Consider the following 7,088-nt stretch of genomic DNA (forward strand, 5'->3'; position numbering starts at 1 on the left):
CTCTGGGTTACAGAGCAAATAGAGAGAGAGCATTAGACACCAGGATAGATAGGTATACTTGGGACAGTTCTTGGAGGTTTTCTAACTCTTCACTTGTACTCTAAGCTCTCAGAGGTCAGAACATGGCCATGGCTATAGACAATCATGCCTGAGACTCCGATGTCCCAGGCTCAATCCCCCGCACCATCATAAGCCAGAACTGAACAGTGTTCTGGTAGAAAAGAAAGAAAGAAAGAAAGAAAGAAAGAAAGAAAGAAAGAAAGAAAGAAAGAAAGAAAGAGAGAGAGAGAGAGAGAAAGGAAAGAAAGAGAAAGGAAAGGGAAGGGAAGGGAAGGGAAGGGAAGGGAAGGGAAGGGAAGGGAAGGGAAGGGAAGGGAAGGGAAGGGAAAGAAAGGAAAGGAAAGGAAAGGAAAGGAAAGGAAAGGAAAGGAAAGGAAAGGAAAGGAAAGGAAAGGAAAGGAAAGGAAAGGAAAGGAAAGGAAAGGAAAGGAAAGAAAAATCTGGGCTGTGAAATGTGGTGCCTTGGTATTGTGCTACATCTGCATGCCTAGGTCCTGAGTTCATTTCTTGGCACTGCATATGTTACAGTGATACTCTGGTTCCCTCTCTCTCCCCCCTCCTTCTTCCCTCCTTCCCTCCCTCTAGTAACTAATTCTAAAAATAAATGGAGATTAAAATGTGTTCACATTACAGGCACTGCTCAGCCAAGTTTTATTTTATTTTATTTTATTTTTTTATTTAAGAAAGGATTAATTAACAAAACCATAGGGTAGGAGGGGTAAAATTCCACACAATTCCCGCCACCCAATATCCATTTCCCACCCCCTCCCCTGATAGCTTTCCCATTCTCTATCCCTCTGGGAGCATGGACCCAGGGTCATTGAGGGTTGCAGAAGGTAGAAGGTCTGGCTTCTGTAATTGCTTCCCTGCTGAACATGGGTGTTGACTGGTCGGTCCATACTCCCAGTCTGCCTCTCTCTTTCCCTAGTAGGGTGGGTCTCTGGGAAAGCTGAGCTCCAGGACACATTGGTGGGGTCTTCAATCCAGGGAAGCCCGGCCAGCATCCTGATGACATCTGGAACCTGGTGACTGAAAAGAGAGTTAACATATGAAGCCAAACAAATTGTTGAGCAATCATGGACCCAAAGCTTGGAATAGAGGAGAGGAAGTGTTAGGGGGGGTACCCACTGCAAACTCTAGTGCACTTCTGCTTTCAGGCATATATTTTGCAGTAGTTTACGGATACATGTGAACATATGCTCTCTCTCACAGAAACTGGTGTATATCAAGGTTTTGGGACTTTGTTAGAAAGTGAACCACCTGAGATGAAATTAGAGTATACTATGAAAGGAAAGGTCTCACCTGAGTAATGAAGTTGAAGGGTTGTCATTCCACACGTGAAGTCTCTGTTCACAGTCTGAAGTGAAGCATGTTGAGGTGGCAATCGTTGTGTTGGTTAGGTTATGATTGGCAGATGCAATATTATTTGATATGGATTGGGAGAGGCATGCGGGAAAGTGGGCCCTATCCAATCGTTCCAGGACTGGGGGAAGTAGAGGCTCCATAGTGGAGATGTGAGGTTCCTGCTGTCTTAGGGTTCCAAAAGACAATGGATAGTTAATGTTCTCATCACATTATTTGGTAATTGTGTCAACTTTGAAAAGTCCTTTTGTTAGGGTTTGCTGTACAGTACCCAGTATCTTGTATATAGCTGTGCTATTGGTTGCTTCAGCCAAGTTTTAAAAAAGCTTGGAAATAAAGTGACCACATGTTAAAGCATGATAAAGATACTGAAACAGTAAATTTGATAGAGGGACAACATGATGAAGCCACATTTTTAGAAATTCTAGAAACCAGATAAACACAAAGTATAGAGAGAAAGGGGTTCCTAAGATACAGCAACTTCAATATATGGAGTTCTGAAATTTCAGACATAAATCAAATGGAGCAAGAAAATAACCAAAAACAGTAAAAAAAAAAAATGGTTAGAACATTTAAGTTGCGCTTAATAGTTTGTACAACAGATGTTAACTAGGCTTATTGTTCTTATCACTTTTTAATATACACAAATATCACATCATTATATTGTATACTTGAAGCAATATAATTTATGTGTCAATTATTCCTCCATAAAGACAAGTGCTAAAAACAATAAAGAAAAAAATATTTTTAGAGAAAGAGGTATAAGCAGAAGATCTCTACTAAAAATTGGGCTAATAAAGTTTTCACCTTGTAAAATGAAACAGAAGTAAAAATAGCACAGTATATATGTGTCCCTCTTCTTTCTCTTTCCCTTCCCCTCTCCCTCTCCCTCCCCTTCTCTCTAAGGAGATCACTGCTCAGCTCTGGCTTATGGTAGTGCTGGGGGACTGAACCTGGGACTTCAAAGCCTCAGGCATGAGAGACTCTTTGCATAACCATTATGCTATCTCCCCTGCCCATATTTGTCCCTCTTGATGTGTTATAAGTAAGGGAATATACCTATCTACTGATATATGTGTATATATATATATGATCATATACATTAGTGTATATGTAATTCAAGTATCAATTTCAGTCAGCTGAATGAAAAGCATTACTAAAAGGAAAGAAAAACACTTCATACTGATAAGGTTCAATTCATCAGCATCATATAACTTTTTGGTTTTTAGTTAATTATATAGCCTCCAAATATATAAAAACTGAGCAAGAAAAATCTGTAATTATAGATGATATTTTAATATAACTTGTAACATGAGACAGACTAAATAAGCAAAATAAAATAACCCTACAATTAATGAGCCATAGATAAAACAGAGCAATAACAGATGCACAACTCAAGACTACATCTATTTTACAAGAAATTATAAAATACCTACAAAAAATTGACTGTGTACCAAAGAACCATAACGCAAGTCTCATAAGATTCAAATGATTGAAACCATTCATGTCTTTTGCACAACAATACAACTGCTAATAGAGGACCCCACCTAAAAGCACTAGATATAGAATTAATTCAGACACAGACACCCCCCCCCCGCAGAGGTGTTGCTTTGCAAGCAGTGTCTATCTTTCTCTCCCCCTCTCTGTCTTCCTCTCCTCTCTCCATTTTCTCTGTCCTATCCAACAACGACAATGTGAATAACTACAACAATAAAACAAGGGCAACAAAAGGGAATAAATAAATAAATATTTAAAAAAATGCACAAGGACCCAAGTTTGAGTCCCTGGTCCCCACCTGCAGGGGGAAAGCTTCATGAGTGGTGAAGCAGTGCTACAGGTACCTCTCTCTCTCTTCCTTTCTATCCCCCCTTCCCTCTTGATTTCAGACTATCTCTATCCAATAAATAAATAAATATTATATATATATATATGAAAACAGAGATCCATACTGAAGTCAAATAAGGACCTGTTTCATAGTGCTACAGAAAATCAAACTGTCACATCAACATTTTCACAAAGGGACATAATTGTATTAATATTGAATCAATTTCCGTATTCTAATACGGAATGTCAAGTTTTCATACAGGTGGAAGTAAGGCAAAGACAGTATCTGGATTTGGAGGAAATTATGAAGGTGAGGGAGGGCAGATTAGGGAAAGCAGCACCCCTTCCCTTGCGCCCTGGAAGAAGCCAGAAGAAGGGACCAGAGGCAGGGGCCAAAAGCAAATCAGAGCACCAGCACTCCCTCCTTCAGGACTACAAAGGCTGGAAATGTAGATGGATCACCAGAACACAAAGGCTGAATCAGATCTCCTGAGGGGCCAGCCCTTCCTCTGAAGGGACTATAAATCCCTGAAAATCAGGAAACCAGGGGCCTTTCTCTTTCTTGGGGCTCTAAATGCCTACAGGCTTGTACTTGTACTTTCTTTTCCTTTTCTGTCCTTATTTCTCCTAATAAATGCTCAGCTCCTTGAAACATGACTGGCTCTTCTGTGATTCTTCCATGTAGAAGTTAGTCTAGAACCCCAAGGGAGGAACCTGGGAAACAGCCCCAGTTAGTTGCACCCTCTCCCCGCTACAAAGAGAGTTAAGACTCTTTCTTTTCTCAGTCCACAGGACCATGTCTTCTCAAACTTCCTGAAGAACAGAGTCCCAAATGGGTCTTGACTATTCTTTATTGTTTCAAGAAGGTAAAACTAACAGAATTTTGAGGGCTTGAGATTACCCTTGTTTCTAGATTCTGGATTAGTATATTAGCTGCTGGAGTTAAGTCAAATCCAAAATCAATTTAAGGTCATCTCCTCTGCTAGGGCCATATCAGACAGCCTTATCACACCTTGGTCAAGAAGAAGGAGAAGGAGAAAGAGGGGGAGGAAGTTGGGACCCATTACAAGGTTTATGTTAGAAGGAGATTCACAGAAGCCCACTGTTAGCCAGGAAGCTGGATTATCTGATGACCTCAGAATCCCCCCAATCCTGTTTACACTGGAATCCACTTAACTCCCCCCCACACACACACACAATACACAATACACATATATAGATATTCCCTAAAATGGGGGCAGGGAGAAATGGAAGGTAAATTTAAGCATCCTTCCTGTCTTCATTGAACATTTGAAAGCCATAAATAAGCCTTTGCCTTTTTGTAAAATCTGCTGTGACCGTGTTTAACCTATGGCACAAGGCAGGGGGCTCTATTTGTCTGGGAAAAAACAAGTTTTCTCATATTTCATTGATGAAGCACTTGAATAATATGATTTTCTGTACTTTGTACAGACAGATATGTGCCCAGATGATGATAACATAATTTATAACTGTGAAAAGTTGAAAATAGCATATCCTAGAATATTAGATCAATGATACATTTCTGAATTAGAAATTTCCAAGATACATCTTTAGGTGGAAAAAAAATCCATCAGAGAAAAATTTGTACAAAAAAATCCTGTCTGCCTGTGAAATAACTTGGCTAGCAGAGCACAGAATTTGCCCATCTGGGGTTCCCAGCTTAATCTCTAGCACTGTTAGGTTGTTGGAAAAGTCATGACATCTTATTTAATGTTTTTCTATGCAAAAAAAAAAATGCACCATGACTTTTCCAACCACCCAATATTACTTATATGCAACTAGATATAGATAAGCTACATTTCCCAAGAATCTCTGCATGGTCAATGACCTGATGTAGTCATGCCAAACTTCACCTATGCAAACCACAAAGGTCCACATAATGTGAAATGGTCAATAATGGAAAATAATGGTCAATAATGTGTTGTTGTGTGCCGCGGAGAAGAGAGAGAGGAGGTCTGGAGCGAAGAGGGAACACAAATCTTTATTTGTACTGGCACCTCAGAGTAGGGTGCTAGAGAAGCAGGTTGGGCCACATGGAGGTAGTAAAAATGGCTGCCTCATGCAGTAACTTTTCATGCATCTGAACACTAAAGTGGAGAGCTGACAAGAGAGAGAGGTGCAGAAGAAGAAGGGCTTTTATAGGAGCAGCTTTCATGAGAATGGGAGGGGGGAGGAGTGACCAAAGCACTCCAAATATGGTGGGGAAATAGACAATGCCCTGAGGGCACAACATGGCGAGAAACAGGCGCTCAGAGAATGTCCCAACTCTCGTGGGAACTAGCAGTAGCCTGAGGGGACAACATGGCAGATGTGACTGCATCTGCACAATTTCCCAGCAATAATGGAAAATGTGAAATGGTCAATAATGGAAAAGGCTCTCACTCTTACATTTGCTCACTCACTCTCCTGCTCTGCTATCTCTTGTGCAAGTGCTTCCCCCATTTCTCTCTCTCTCTCTCTCTCTCTCTCTCTTTCTCTCTCTCTGTCTCTCTCTCCACATGTGTCTACAACAGGAGAAGAATCTACAGCCAGAAACAGGAGCCTGGAGCTGAACCAGAAATAGGAAAACAAAGACAGAAGGTGGTGGGTGGGAAGAAACCACCACCTTGGATGTTTCTTTCCTGACTTTCACTATCTCTAATTTACAACAATAAAGCTTTGTTTTCATTCAATTAACCAATATGCTTATCAGATTTATGGTAGCTTCTAGTTAGTAATTTCTGTACAAATAGGCAAGAATCCCCTATTAATATGTGGACATTGCTGAAGTGGTGCTCTGATGTCTCTTTCATTCATCTGTAATTCTCTCAGAATTTAAATAATAAAATAAAACTTTAAAAAATAATCCTGGTCATGTAACAAAAATCATCATACCTATGAATGCACATACTTGTGTTATAAAAACATTTCCTGAGTGGTAATTCTCTGCCAGGCAAACACTGAACATTCATTACATATTTCATCTTCCTTAATCTTCATATAAATCCTATGGGCTACCACTGTAGAGGTAGGAAATAAATCATACTCTACACCTCTACAGAGACTGGACAATTAAACAGATCAGTAAAAGAAAAAAAGAGGTAGAGAAATTTATCAATAACATGCAGGGGATCAATAATATCTGCAGGGGATGGGAAGCCCCCTCCCTGCTCTGCCCCCGACACACACACACACGCACACGCACACGCACACGCACACACACACACTACTCTTATTTCACAGATTGAAAAAAGAGGCCCAAAATGTTCTTAATGTCACAGGAAAAAAAGAAGAGATTCAAACCGAAGTGATTTCATTTTCTTACACCCTTTGTACATCTTAACTCTCTTCTTCCAACCCCCTTCTTTTCTATTTTAGTAAATTAAAACTTCAAAGAAAAAGACGTCATTTAATATTTCATTTTCAGTTAAAAGGTGTCAGTCACTGCGCCAGAAAATTAGCCTATAGGTATGCTTGCTTTGACTCACAGAACTCAAGTTTAACCAGTCCTCCTTTGCGCTGAACTTCTGACCTCTGCTTTTCAACTGTGTAGATGACAGGAATCTAAAGAGTAGAAGTCAAGGCCACTCCCCTGCTAATGATTTATGCAATTTCCAACTGATACCCACAACCCAGTTCCTCTTTAAACAGGGAACCACAGGTTTGGAGTCACACAGGTAGAGAGACAGAAACTCTACGCTGCACTGGTGGTGGTGGAGGGGGTGGGGGGAGTGGGGCGGTGAGTGCAGTGGACAGAGCCCCCACCTCCAATGGGACCAGGTCCCCCTGCACTGGGGTGGGGGTGGGGGGAAGGAGTGGCGCGAGGGCGGAGTATCATGGTT

This window comes from Erinaceus europaeus, chromosome 9 (assembly GCF_950295315.1).
Source record: "Erinaceus europaeus chromosome 9, mEriEur2.1, whole genome shotgun sequence".
NCBI classification, from domain to species: Eukaryota; Metazoa; Chordata; class Mammalia; order Eulipotyphla; family Erinaceidae; genus Erinaceus; species Erinaceus europaeus.